The sequence below is a fragment of the Abramis brama genome (genome assembly GCF_963993115.1).
Source record: "Abramis brama genome assembly, chromosome: 15".
Classification (NCBI taxonomy): domain Eukaryota; kingdom Metazoa; phylum Chordata; class Actinopteri; order Cypriniformes; family Leuciscidae; genus Abramis; species Abramis brama.
Window position 1 is genome coordinate 35,771,375 of NC_139977.1, and position 14,645 is coordinate 35,786,019.

The window sequence follows — 14,645 nt, forward strand, 5'->3', positions numbered from 1 at the left end:
TTTCAGGAGCTTTTAAATGAGGAAAACACATTATACTGAGACTCATGATTGTAATGCATGTGTGAGTGATCTGAGTTTGTCATATTGTTGAATCAGGAGCTGATGGAGATTTGCCTGATATGAAACATCATCATCAGCTTCTGCTAACAGAAGAATCCAGAAACACAGTCTCTGGGAAGAACATCAATTATTCCCTGTTTCTAACTCTATCAGAAAGAGAAACAGAGAGATCTTCTGTGAGAAACGACAGATGAAGCACATGATGGAGAAAGCGGAGAATAAAAGTGATTCTGTCATAAACTCATCATCATAATCACAGGCTGCTTTATGATATTAAAGCTGGAAGCGTCACAGAATTCACTGGAACTAAAGAGATCTTGATTCTGATCAAACCATTCAAACCTTCAGAATAATTTCAAAACAGCAGAAGTCATATTTTATAGTGACGCACATTTGACATCTTTGTGTTTGACTTCAATAATGATTCCCTTCAAATTACAACTTGTTGATTTTCATATTCCCTGATGAACTGAAATCTGTAAGTGTTTTCATTTGTTGCTGTAAAACACATTTTCATCTGTAGCTTCTTTAACTCTGCTGTGATTCTGATGATCTCCTGTAGAGGGAGACACGAGACTGCAGGACAGGGTCAAAGGGCAATCTGGATCCGCTTTATTTCACGTTTAGTTTTATTTTCACTTTTATGTTTATTTGTATAGTGCTTATACATACTGTGACAAAGTAACGTCCATACATCAGAAATACACAGATAATACAATCATGAGTTACAGTGGTTAATGGCACATATTCATTTAGGCAGAAACAATGAACACATTAAAGATGATTACAGTATATTATCTTACAGTGTTATACAGTATTGTTCAGATTACAGTATATAGATGATGATGTGTTGATTCATCGGCCAATCAGTGATGACATGATGTCATTTCCCTGCAGCTCTAGAGTCGGTCATGTGACATTTCCAGCTCAGGTGATTGGCTCGAGTCAGTCCAGCATCAGAAATCTTTACAATAGGTGTCTGAGAGTAACACTGATGCCTCACAGTCAGAAAGTCCCAATTTGAGTCCTGAAGTGTTTCTGTGGCTTCAGTAGATCAATAGTGTTGATTAGTGATGGAGAACAATGAGAGTTCAGACTGAGAAAGAAGATCTTGATGAGTGTGTTTGTGTTCAGAAGAGTGTGTAGAAGATTCCAGAAGACAGGAGTGAACAGATGATGAAGATGATGATGATGATGATGATAATAATGATGATGATGTTGTGTGATCTTGAGAACATGATGAAGGGTTTGATGAGAATCTCTCCTCAGTTTTGACATCAGAATCAAAGTTTACAGGCTCGTCTGGATCACAGGAGACTATAGAAATATACACATTAGATTATCCTCATATATGTTGCTTTGAATTTATACATTTAATATGTTCTTAATCATTAACTTTTCTGTCAGTTAAACACAATCTGTAAATGTTTCATGATTGCAGAAAGTCAGTCTGATGAATTTGTCTGAATGTGACACTTTATAACAGGAGAGAAAACAGTAAATCTGACAGTAAAACTAAAATATGATGAAGGATTAAAGTTCAATAATGATCAAACACTCACAGTGTGGCTTTCTTATCTTCATACTGTCACATCTATCACGTGTCTCTCCTCTTTCCTCTTGTGATTTACTGGTTTGTGTCTCATTTCTGTCCTCCATTTTTCTCTCAGTCTTCTTGTTTTCTGCTGATCTGTGATTTCTGCTGATTTTCTTTCTCCTCTTCATTTGAATCTGTTCAATCACACAGACAGAGTTTCATTAAAGCGATATAACATCATATCACGAGACATCAGATCAACTCCTGATCAACATCTGCATGAGCTCAGTGTTATTACAGCATCTCAGATTAACTCTACAATATTCACAATAATCAATGATGATGAGAAATGACAAATATAGAAATGTGAAACATGTTTCTCGCCTGTGAGAAGTAGAGAGATGTAGAATAGCCTAATCCAGAGTTTATAAAATCACACTGAATATATAAAGATAAACAGGGAACTACACTGCAACAAAAATGGTCGCATATGCAACCTTTTGAAATGCCATTGCGACCCTAATTTTTAATGGGTCGCAAAAGTATCACTGATTATTTTTGTACCTATGTTTTAGGCAATATGCTATGATTTACTATGAGCATTTATTAAAACAGAAATGTGTATTTTAAGAATACGTTTTATAACGTGCTCTGAGCATTCAACACATCAAGTTGGCTGCCCCCCCCCCCATTTATTTATTTATTTATTTGATAGTGACAATGCACATTAATGGACATCTGCACTGAAACAACAAAAACAGATGTAAACATGCCGGATTATAGCCACAGGGCTAATTTACATCCGTAGTCCCTAGGCAAATTACAGAAATACAAAACTTATAACATACAAAATGACAAAAATGAATAAGTAAAAGCAAAGTAACGTTGATTTTTAAAAAATACCTCTCGTTAAGACACACGCAACAATCGCATATATATCTCAACATAGCCTACAATCTGCACGTGTTGAAATGAAGCGTACAATTGACTTCTTTTTTAAGAAGGGAAGTTCCAGTAACAGAAGTGTAACAGAACCATCACTTGATGTCGATTCGACATGTCAAACGGAGCCTGTGAGTGAGAATGATGAGGCTGAGAAGGATTCGTCAGGAAAAGCACACGCGGGCAAAACGATACGGACATGAATTTCGACACCAGTGGCTCGAAGAATACCAGAGGTTAAGGTACCAAGATGGAGCAATGCACTGTGTGTACTGTAAATTCTGTGGGCCTTCAATTGCAGGACTGTCCAAATTTGTAACTGCATCAAAACAATTCAAATACGAATCATTAAAGCTTCACAATGACAGTATGAAGCACGCGAAGTGTAGAGACAGGTACATATCCCGTTACGCAGCAGCACTCCCCAATGCATTTCGGCGCCATGATTTAGCAAATCTATTAATATATTATTTTATGGATTATATTTATTTTATTCCTTAAATAAAGGATACAATGTAACATATTCCTTATTTCCTTAAGAGTTCAGGAGTTCAGCATGTTGAAATCCAAAATAAATTAATTTTGCACTTTATTGTGTACTGTATTTTCTATTGCAGTAAATCTATCCCAACCAATGTTAAAGAAAACAAGAAGGCATGTGGTTTAAAAGATGGCAAGTAAAATAAGCACATCTGTATGCAATACAGTTTCATTATTGTTCATTATTATCCAGAGCGGCTTACTATAAATAATTTGTGCGACCAAATCATGTTTTGCGCCAGTAACTGAAAAAGTTAGTAAGTGCCACCAGTGGAAAAGGTTAGTGTAGTTCCCTGATAAAGTCCTTCTTCTGTAGTTTGTGATAGTCCAGATATATAATAATAGATAGTCCAGAAAGTACAATAATATCTCTTGTATTCAGATTCTGCACAAATCTGTTTGAAAAAATACAGAGATATAATATATAGTTAAAGTGAAATTTCACATTTGTTAGTGATTTTTTTAAATACATATTTATCTTTCAGTTTCACTACAATACTTTTTACTGTAACATCTCTGTTCATAAATAATATCTAAAAATACTCTTTACAAAATGTTTAAAGATGAAAGTGTTTAATTACCTTGTGATGATCTGGACAGAGAGAAGCTCCAGTGTTCACTGAGAGTCTGAGGAGCAGAACTGACTTTATACACTTACACACGCCACACGCCACTCCTTCTGAAATATCTTACACCGCATTGACATGTTACAGCTAATGACCTGCCTAACAGGTTTAGATCGTCTGCCTCAGAACTTACTGCCTAGTGTCTAAAGTGAGTTTGAAATTTATTACGCCTCCTCACAGACCCTATAACGTTATTCCGCCTCTGGCTCTGAGTTCGCACACTGGTGGTTTTGTTCTCTGTGTTGTTTTGCACATTTTCTCTATAAATGCTTGTTTCACACATAAGTAGTTTAACATATAACCAGTGTAGAGATGGTAAAACTGTTTTATAATAATTTTACAGACCCACATTTGACACACAATAACACTTTACATTCAAACAAAAGCTCTTCTTTCTGCTCAATCTTTATCATGCAGTAAATATTTACACATCATAGTAAAGTTGTAAGTTGTTGCTGTATTAATCAGTTTTCATGTAATAGATTCATGTATCCTGTGACAAACAACATCTCTAGGGTTTACAGAGTAAACGTGATCCTGATTGGATTCTCTGTAGTGTTTTGTTCCAGATTTACTCTGAGCGAATACTTACATCAGTTTATCAGTAATATCTTTGCAGTCTTCATCCTCACAGTAATGTTTATCTGATACACAGGATTGATCAATATGAGATTAATATATACTGTCGGTTTATTAGTGTAATGTATTTGAGCGATGTTCCAATACCTGATGGCCACTAGAGGGCACTCCGGTGCTGTTGGTTGTTGTTGTTGCTGTTGCAGTGTGCCGAATAAACGAGTGTAGACAGTGCAGTCATGTCTCTGGTTTCCCTCGTGTATATTCTGAAACACAACCGAATAGTATATGTTATTATAGCATATTGATGCAGACATAACATAAATTGGCGACGAGAATAAAGTTCCCACTGCCAATATCGAGCCTTCAGTCGAATGGAAAGGATGGCTACGATCATCGGACATGTCGAGGCATTCGACGAGGCAAGAGAGCAATGGCCTACGTATGTAGAACATTTTGAACACTTTGTGGAGGCTAATGGCATTAGCGAAGAGAAAAGAGTGCCAGTTTTTCTCAGTTTAATGGGGGCATCAACTTACGGACTTTAACGTAGTCTCATTGCACCAGTTAAGCCCGGGACTATGGAATATGATGAGATTGTGAATACCCTCCAAGCACATTTTACCCAGGCCCATTGTGATTGCAGAGAGGTTCACATTCCATAAACGGAATCAAGCAGAGGGGGAAAGTGTCGCACAATATGTGGCGGTGTTAAAGAAACTGGCGGAGCACTGTGAGTTTGCCGACAATCTAAATGACGCACTGCGAGACCGATTCATGTGTGGCCTGAGTAGCGAGTCAATACAAAGGAAACAATTGACTGAATCGGAGCTCACATATAAAAAGGCTGTGGATATAGCGATGCCAATGGAAGCTGTATCTAGAGAATCACAGCATTTGAGCAACTCATTGAAAGTAAATGCCATGTCTCTGGCGTCAGAATCGCCCATGGAGAAATGTTATAGATGTGGAAAATCCAACCATTTCCAAAATGAGTGTTTTTACAAAGATCAGCTGTGTCACAATTGTGGAAAGAAAGGCCACATTTCACGAATGTGTAAAGGTATAAAGACAGAGGAGAAAACACTTAGAACTACAGTAAAAGGGAAAAGTGGAAAATGGAAGGGACAAACAAAGAAAATATCAATTCACAGAGTGGATGCTAATATGGAAAAGAGTGAGGAAGAGACAAATTCAGACACGGATACGGAACTGACACAACATAAAGTGACAACAACACTGCACAATTCTCCACGGGTGAACAAAATGAAAAGTGAAACGCCAGACGAACGTTGTTCTCAAGACGTATACAGGCGAAGTCATCACACCAGAAGGCGTCATCAAAGTGCGTGTCAAGCTAAACAGACAAAGCACACGCTTACCTTTGTATGTTGTTACAGGAAATGCAACTCCTCTGTTGGGACGAGAATGGCTTCGCAGAATTCGTCTAGATTGGCGTGAGATCAAAACTGTAAGAGCAGTGCATCAAGTCCATGAAGGAACATTTGACAGTCTTCTAAAGAGGTATGCCAAAGTATTCAGAGAAGATCTAGGGACATTCAACGAGTATACAGCTACCGTAAGTTTGAAACCGGGAACCAACCACGATTTTTCCAAGCTCGAGTTGTACCGTACGCCATCAGACCCAAGGTGGAAGAAGAAATTGATCGCTTACTGAAGCAAGGAATCATTTTACCTGTGCGATTCAGTGAATGGGCAACTCCGATTATACCTGTAATAAAAAAGGTGGTAATGTTAGGATCTGTGGTGATTTCAAAATAACATTGAATCCAGCTCTGTGTGCAGAACATTATCCATTACCCCGTATTGAAGATTTGTTTGCTTCACTGGCTGGGGGGCAAAGATTTAGCAAACTAGACCTCTCACATGCCTACCTGCAGATTCCTGCATGAAGATTCACGTAAATATCTTACCATCACGACCCACAAGGGGATGTTTGAATACAACCGATTACCCTTCGGCATCACTTCAGCTCCATCGATATTCCAACGAGTCATGGAACAAGTGTTACAAGGTCTGCCGGGTGTACATTGTTTTTTGGATGATATCCTTGTCACAGGAAAAGATAATGCTCATCATTTAGCTAACCTGTAGGCTGTGTTGAGTCGCCTGGAGAAATGCAGACTTCGTGTGAAAAGAGAGAAGAGTGAGTTTTTCAAAACCTCATTGGAGTATTTGGGACATGTAATCGATGCATCAGGGCTTCACAAGTCAAATCAAATCAAATCAAGTATATTTGTATAGCGCTTTTCACAATACAGATTGTATCAAAGCAGCTTCACAGTATAAAAATAAAATAATACAACAAAGTTTGTTTCTAGTGGAATTTTTTGATTGATAGAATAAAATTAAATATCCCCAAAATATCCCCAACTGAGCAAGCCAAAGGCAACAGTGGCAAGGAACCGAAAAAACTCCATCAAGTGACCTAATGGTGTCCTAAAACTCCATCAGGTGACCTAATGGAGAAAAAAAAACCTTGGGAGAACCCAGGCTCAGTCGGGGGCCAGTTCTCCTCTGGCATTTATGAACTAGAGGCCGGATTGTAGTTTGAAACTGTGAGATTAACAATATTATATGAATGCCTGGCTGAAAAGATGCGTCTTTAATCTAGTTTTAAACTGGGAGAGTGAGTCCGAGCAACGAACAGTATCAGGAAGGCTATTTCAAAAGCCTTGAATTTATTGATCTTAAAGAGCGCGATGGATTATAGGGCGATAGAAGATCCGTTAAATAGACTGGAGCTAAGCCGTTTAGGGCTTTATAAGTCAGTAGCAATACCTTATAATTAATACGGAACTTTATAGGTAGCCAATGTAGTGATGATAAAATCGGTGTTATATGATCATATTTTCTTGATCTAGTAAGAACTCTAGCAGCTGCATTTTGGACTAACTGTAGCTTGTTTATTGAGGATGCAGGACAACCAGCTAATAAAGCATTACAGTAATCTAGTCTCGAGGTCATGAATGCATGAACTAACTTTTCTGCATCAGAAACTGATAGGATATTACGTAGCTTAACAAGTCCCCAGACAAACTGCGTGCCATCGCCGAAGCACCAGCTCCTGTTAATGTTAACCAACTCCGATCTTTTTTGGGACTGGTTAGTTATTATGCAAGATTTGTGCCAAATATGGCCACAGTTCTTCACCCCCTGAATGCAATGCTACACAAGGAGGTAAAATGGAAGTGGTCACCAGAGTGTGAGAAAGTGTTTCAAGATGCTAAAACTCAGCTGTTAACACCCAGTGTACTCACACCTTATAATCCAAGACTTCCAGTTCACTTGGCCTGTGATGCTTCACCATATGGGGTGGGAGCTGTATTGTCATACATGATGCCGGATGGGCAAGAAAGACCCATAGCCTTTGCGTCCCGAACTCTGACTAAACCTGAGCAAAACTATGCGCAACTGGAACGTGAAGTGCTAGGAATCATCTTTGGGGTAAGAAAGTTTCATACTTATCTATATGGACGCTACTTCACATTATTAACAGACCATCGTCCACTTACCACCATACTCCATCCTAACAAAGCAACTCCATCCATGGCTGCTGCAAGACTTCAGAGGTGGGCTCTTCTGCTAGCTGCACATAACTATACAATTCAATATAAAAGTGCTACTGACCATTGAAATGCTGATGCGTTATCGTTATTGCCACTGCCCGTACAGCACAGAGACAGGAAAGATGCAGAGGACGCTTACCTCATAAACAAAATGGATGAACTTCCGGTGTGTAGCAGCGACATCAGTAAAGGAACCAGAGCAGATCCGATCCTCTGTCGTGTGAAGGAGATGGTATCCACTGGATCATTTCCATCTACCAAAGACTCAGAAAATGCATTAAAACCATACCTCACAAAGAAGGAGGAACTCTCACTGATGCAGGACTGTCTGATGTGGGGACAATGAGTTATTGTTCCATCGAATCTGAGACAACGAGTTTTGGAGGATTTACACACAGGACACCCAGGTGTAGTAAAAATGAAGGCTCTAGCTCAGGGATGGGCAACTTCGGTCCTGGAGGGCCACTGTCCTACAGAGTTTAGCTCCAACCCTGAAAAAAATCACCTGCCTGTAATTTTCTAGTAATCCTGAGGACCTTGATTAGCTTGTTCAGGTGTGTTTGATTAGGGTTGAAGCTAAACTCTTTAGGACAGTGGCCCTCCAGGACCGAAGTTGCCCATCCCTGCTCTAGCTCGTAGCTACATCTGGTGGCCAAATATTGACTCACAAATTGAACAAAAATCAAAGACTTTTCAGAAATCTCCATGTCTCTCACCTCTACATCCCTGGGCATGGCCGGAAGCTCCTTGGCAGTGAATTTACATCGATTTTTCAGGCCCATTTGAAGGGCGAATGTTTCTGGTAGTTGTGGACGCACACTCAAAATGGCCAAAGGTTCATGTGATGGAATCAGCAACTTCCTCCAAGACAATTCAAGTGCTGCGTGGTCTATTCAGTCGTTACAGGATACCTGAAACCTTAGTTAGCGACAATGGCCCACAATTTACTTCAGAGGAGTTTGGATGTTTTCTGAAAACAAATGGTGTTAAACACGTGCGTTCTGCTCCATTCCACCCAGCCACCAACGGGCTGGCTGAGCGTTTCGTTCAGACTTTTAAACATTCACTGAAAGCATCCAAAGAACCAGTACCATTACAGCAAAGTTTAGACTCTTTCTTGTTACAGTACAGGAATACACCACATAGCACAACAAAAGAAACACCTGCTATGTTACTTTTGCATCGCAGAATGAGGACACAGCTGGATCTACTGAAACCAAGTGACTGTGGAGCAGGCACAAAAAGTTCAATGTTCTCACAGTGCCCTCCATGCAAAACACAGAGACTTCAATGTGGGTGATTCGGTGCTGGTCAGAGATTATCGACGGGGAGAGGAGAAGTGGAAAACTGGTACTGTTTCTTCTCAGTCAGGACCAGTGTCGTACACGGTTCAGGTGGACAGTTCACAAAGCTGGAAAAGACATGCAGATCAAATGTTAGACTGTCATCCAGAAATGACAAAAAACACAGAACCACTGCCAGCAGAGAACAGTACATCAGAAACACTGCATGATAAGGGACAAGAACTGCCTTCAACATCTAATGACACCAACCCAAATGCTCTTGACCAGCATGTAACCAAGCTCGTTGAGCCATCGCCTGCTTCTTTCCCAAATGCGAGAATATTTCCTGTTAGAACCCGTAAACCACCTAACAGACTTGATCTGTAAAATGTTTAACTGTTATATACACAGTTGAATGTGTTAAAAGTGTTACATACTTTTGGAGTGAGTAGTTAAGTTGACACGTCAATTAGTATTGCTACTAATTTATGGCTCCTAACTGTTATTCCTAAGATGAATGGATGTTATTATGTTAAAAAGCAAAAATATGGGGTAGACTGAATTAAGGAGGGAGGAGATGTAATGTTAGCCTGGCAAGCCAGAACCACATCAAGATGTTAGGTCTGGCAACTCTCCATAGACACGGCTCAATCCGGGGGGGCGGGATAAATGGCTGTCTTTCATATTCCCTCTGCACGCAACGTTAGTTGATAGATTCAACTTTTGCCATATCTGGCCGGCAAAACTACGAACACATCTTACTTTTTTAAGAATGACTTAAGTGCCGTTCTTTGCTCTTTTCTCAAAGAAAAACTTAACTCCAAGTCCTCCAGAGTCGCAGACAAAGCTGATTCGAAAGACTGTTCGTGATTGGCCTGACCCAATTTAGGTTTTTCCAGCACGAAAGTCAATGGAGAGTTGCTAGACTACCCTGGCTGCAAAATACATTTTGCTGCCGCTAGGGTGCGTCTAGATTTCTAGGCTAATGTAATGTATTTGAGCGATGTTCCAATACCTGATGGCCACTAGAGGGCACTCCGGTGCTGTTGGTTGTTGTTGTTGCAGTGTGCCGAATAAACGAGTGTAAACAGTGCAGTCATGTCTCCGGTTTCCCTCGTGTATATTCTGAAACACAACCGAATAGTATATGTTATATACTAGCATATTGATGCAGACATAACAGTTAGACTACAGGATTGATTCTGTCTGGAGTCTTTTACACACCTCATGTAATTTTAATTTTTATTATTATTATTATTACCTTTATTTAACCAGAAAAGATTAAAAATCTCTTTTCCAAGAGCGTCCTGGCCAAGACAGGCAGCAGCACAATTAACAAGGTTACAGACATAAAAACATATAACATATAACATCCACATATAACAATTTGTACCAGTAATAAATAGTTATAAAGTCACATATATTATAGTTTCATATATATTATCGCAAGCGATAAATGACAGCAAGGATCGTCCGAATAGTCAGTCATAACATCTACAGCCAGTTTGTGTAGCTTCCATGTTGTTTAAAAGTAAATTTCATAGTTCAATCAATGAAACTGGTTCCTTAAGATTCAGGACATTTTGCAGCTGATTCCAAGCGCAGGGGGCCGCATACTTGAATGCCCCTTTTCCCAGTTCAGTCCGGACTTGAGGGACAGATAATAATAATAAGTCCTCAGAACGAAGACAATATCTTCCTGTACTTTTCTTTTTGATGTAAGATTGGAGGTATGGGGGAAGCAGACCAAGAAATTGCCTTGTAGATAAAAATGTACCAATGATTAAGTCTACGGGCGGACAATGCAGACCAACCAACCCGATCATACAAAGAACAGTGATGAGTAAGCGCTTTAAAGTTTGTGATAAACCTAAGAGCTCCATGATAAACAGTATCCAACAGTTTCAAGCTTGTGAAGGACGCATGCATGTATATAACATCGCCATAGTCCAGCACTGACAAGAAAGTGGCAGCAACAAGCCTCCTTTTGGCCTCAAAGGAAAAACACGACTTGTTTCTAAAATAAAAACCCAATTTCAGCTTTAGTTTTTTTACCAACTGTTGAATGTGAGGTTTAAAAAGAGTGAATCATCAATTAGGACACCAAGATACTTGCATTGAGATACAGACTCAATCTCGGAGCCCTGAGAAGTAGTGATAGGTAGAAGGTTCCGTGACTTTGATTTTGCACTGGAGAACAACATAAGTTTTGTTTTGTCGTCATTCAAAACAAGTTTTAAATCAAACAAGGTACGTTGTACAGTATCAAAAGCAAGTTGAAGCTGACAAAGAGCTTGGTTTGGAGTTGATGCAGAGCAGTATATCACAGTATCATCGGCGTAGAAATGAAAATTTGCGTTGGAGACATTTTGATCAAGATTGTTGATATATAAAATAAATAGAAGTGGTCCCAGCACTGACCCCTGGGGCACACCCTTGGATATACTAAGAGGGCTGGAAGTGAGACCATCTGCCTGTACACACTGGGATCTACCTGATAGATAGTTTTCAAACCAGCAAACTGTTTGATCTGACAACCCGACACTGAGAAGTCTTTGTTTTAATATTGCATGATCCACAGTATCAAAAGCCTTCGATAGGTCAATGAAGAGAGCTGCACAATGTTGTTTTTTATCTAAAGAGTCAATAAAAATCATTTACTACTTTTAGGGCTGCTGTAGTTGTGCTGTGTTTTTTACGAAAACCAGATTGAAAATTAGACAGAATATTGTTGATAGTTAGAAACTCTTTCAATTGTTCGTTTACCAGAGTTTCCATAACCTTAGCCAGGACGGACAGTTTCGAGATGGGTCTGTAATTATTTAAATCAGTCGGGTCGCCCCCTTTTAACAGAGGAAGAACAAATGCGGATTTCCATATAAGTGGAATTTCATTCGTATCCAGAGAAAGATTAAAAAGATAAGTCAAAGGCGGTGCAATAAAATCAGATGCTAACTGAAGAAAATAAGGCTCCAAGTTATCAGGACCAGCCGATTTTCTAATGTCTAAAAGTGTGAGGGCTTTATGCACTTCTGAAACTGAAAATGGCTTAAAACTAAAAGAATTACTGACTCCAGTATGACCATGAGAATTACCTTTAGGAAGATTCTGATGTGAAGTGTTGAGGGAATCAAATAATGAACCAGAGGCAATAAAATGCTCATTAAAACAGCCAAGCATTTCAGCCTTATCGGATAATTTATGTGAGTCCTTAAGAATACATGGTGGCAGCTCGATGCCAGTTTTGTTTCCAGCCAAGGATTTAATCGTCTTCCAGAATTTTAATGGGTTATTTAAATTATTTGAAGTTTCTATAAGAAAGTGGTCAGCTTTGGCCTTTCTGATAGCCACAGTGCACAAATTGCACAGTCTCCTGAAGAGCAGCCAATCAGAATCCAGGCTTGTTTTCCTGGCCTTTGCCCAGGCCTTATCACGCTTATGGAGAGAGTTGGCTAAATCTACAGTGAACCATGCATTGTTTCGGCCTTTTACTCTATATTTTCTGAGGGGAGCATGCTTGTCAACAATTTCTTTAAAACCATCATAAAAAAATTTCCAAGCATTTTCGACATCTGCAATAAGATACATTTTATCCCAATCAAAATAAAACAGGTCATATAAAAACCCTTGTTCCGAAAAATGTTTTGTGTCGCGCTTAATAATGATATGTGGCTTAGTTTTGGGAATTTTTGTGTTTCTGACCGTGGCAACAACACAGTGGTCACTAATGTCGTTTGCAAAAACAGAAGCTGCTGAGTATTTGTAAGGAACGTTGGTTAGGATAAGATCAATTAAAGATGATTTATCTGGACATTTAAGGTTAGGTCTAGTGGGACTGTCAACAAGCAATAAGCTTTAAATAAGCTTACAATAAGCTTTAAATTCATCAGATACTGGATGTAACCAGTTCCAATTTAGATCTCCAATGACTACAATTTCGTTCTGATTTAGTCCTGATAAAAGCTGCATTAAAGAAGGCAGAGCATCCCTGACAGCTGATGGTGTCCTATAGCAACCAACTACCGTAATGTGGAGAGTCCTAGAGACCTCGAGATCAAGAGCTAAAAATTCAATTTGCTTACTCACTGATTTAGAGAGAAGCATGTTTACACGAAACTTATTTTTAATATATACCGCGACACCCCCACCCCTTCTGGGACGATCAGTTCTATATACATTGTAAACATCAATACTGATATCCTCATTCAGAACAGATTTGCTTAGCCAAGTTTCTGATAAAACAATTACATCAGCATCAGTTGAGTGTGCCCAAATACGAATCATATCTATCTTTGCGATCAAACTACGAACATTCAAGTGAATAAAACCAAGGCCAGCCCTGGATTTAAAATCAGCAGGGGTATTGAAACTTATAGCAGAGTCTGGGCCTGGATTGGGTTGGACATTTCCTGAAATCAACAGCAACAGAACAATTAAACACCTCAGCTTAAGTGATTTACATGATTGAATAGAGGATTCATTCTTTGAACTTATTTTTAGTACAAAGCTACGAAGGCAGCTTTCAGAAAAAGTAAAATTGTCTTGTAAAGCCATAACACTGATCAGACGGGCCAAGTCCGCAGTATCAGAGGAGAAGAACAGAGGCAGGTGCATTGATTTGATGTCCGACGCACAAACAGATGCGCACGTCCCCCCGCGTATTGTGACTGTATTTAAAAGACCTGCACGGGAGTAGTTAGTCCTGTGCGGGCTTCCATACATTCCGCTCAAGGTTAGTAAACACAATACAAAAAAGGGCAGCACCATTGCACGTTCCATTCCTAGCCGATGCATTAGTAATCCAGTCCAGTTTTTCCGACCTCCTGAGACAGATGACGTTGCGTTACATCACATGTAAACAGGAAAACAAGCCCAATGAAGCAATGCTGTGAAAGAAGTGACTAAAAATCAGGACCCGCCAGATTTTAAAACAACAAAGATACAGATTCAAGCACAAGACACAAAGGCAAGAAAAAGCACTTCCCTTTCTCATGAGAAGGTTGGACTACGTGTACAAAGATTCGAAAGGCGTGTCGGCGATTTGGCTCCGTTGAACCGGGTCCAAGTTCCGCACTGACAGGGCGGTCCGGGTCATCCGAAACGTCAAGAGAGTAAGTTTCACTTCAATTAAATCCAAGTTCAATGTGTGATGGACTGGTTCCTTATAGACCGTTAACGATGAACAGAAAACGGCCAATGTAGATAGTCCCAGCACAGTGCCAATAAACAACTTGCCGTATTCGCCTGTCAGATTAACTGTCTATTTACAGATCAAAGACAGTAACCTAGCTTACTCGAAGCAAGTGCAATATTTCAGAGACAGCACCATCAAAAGACAATAACATTGATGACAATCACACAGACAGACAGAAATGTAGACGGTAGGGGACATGCTGCCATCTTGGATCAAAACAATGTCTAGTGTTTTTCTAGTAGAATTATCTAGTGTTTCTAACATGTAACACATCATGTTTGGTCTCTTCTGATAGCT

At 39.5% G+C, this 14,645-nt stretch overlaps 1 long non-coding RNA gene across 1 annotated transcript; it reads right to left on the bottom strand.

Annotated features, from left to right (window-relative positions):
• Positions 1 to 480: 480 nt before the first annotated feature.
• LOC311097304 lies at positions 481 to 5,732 on the bottom strand. The gene is made up of 7 exons (XR_014609228.1): positions 5,664 to 5,732; positions 4,432 to 4,547; positions 4,298 to 4,349; positions 3,661 to 3,706; positions 3,283 to 3,474; positions 1,623 to 1,791; positions 481 to 1,377 (listed from the first exon to the last, which is right to left on the bottom strand). It is a non-coding gene; the product is annotated as an uncharacterized lncRNA (long non-coding RNA).
• Positions 5,733 to 14,645: the final 8,913 nt, after the last annotated feature.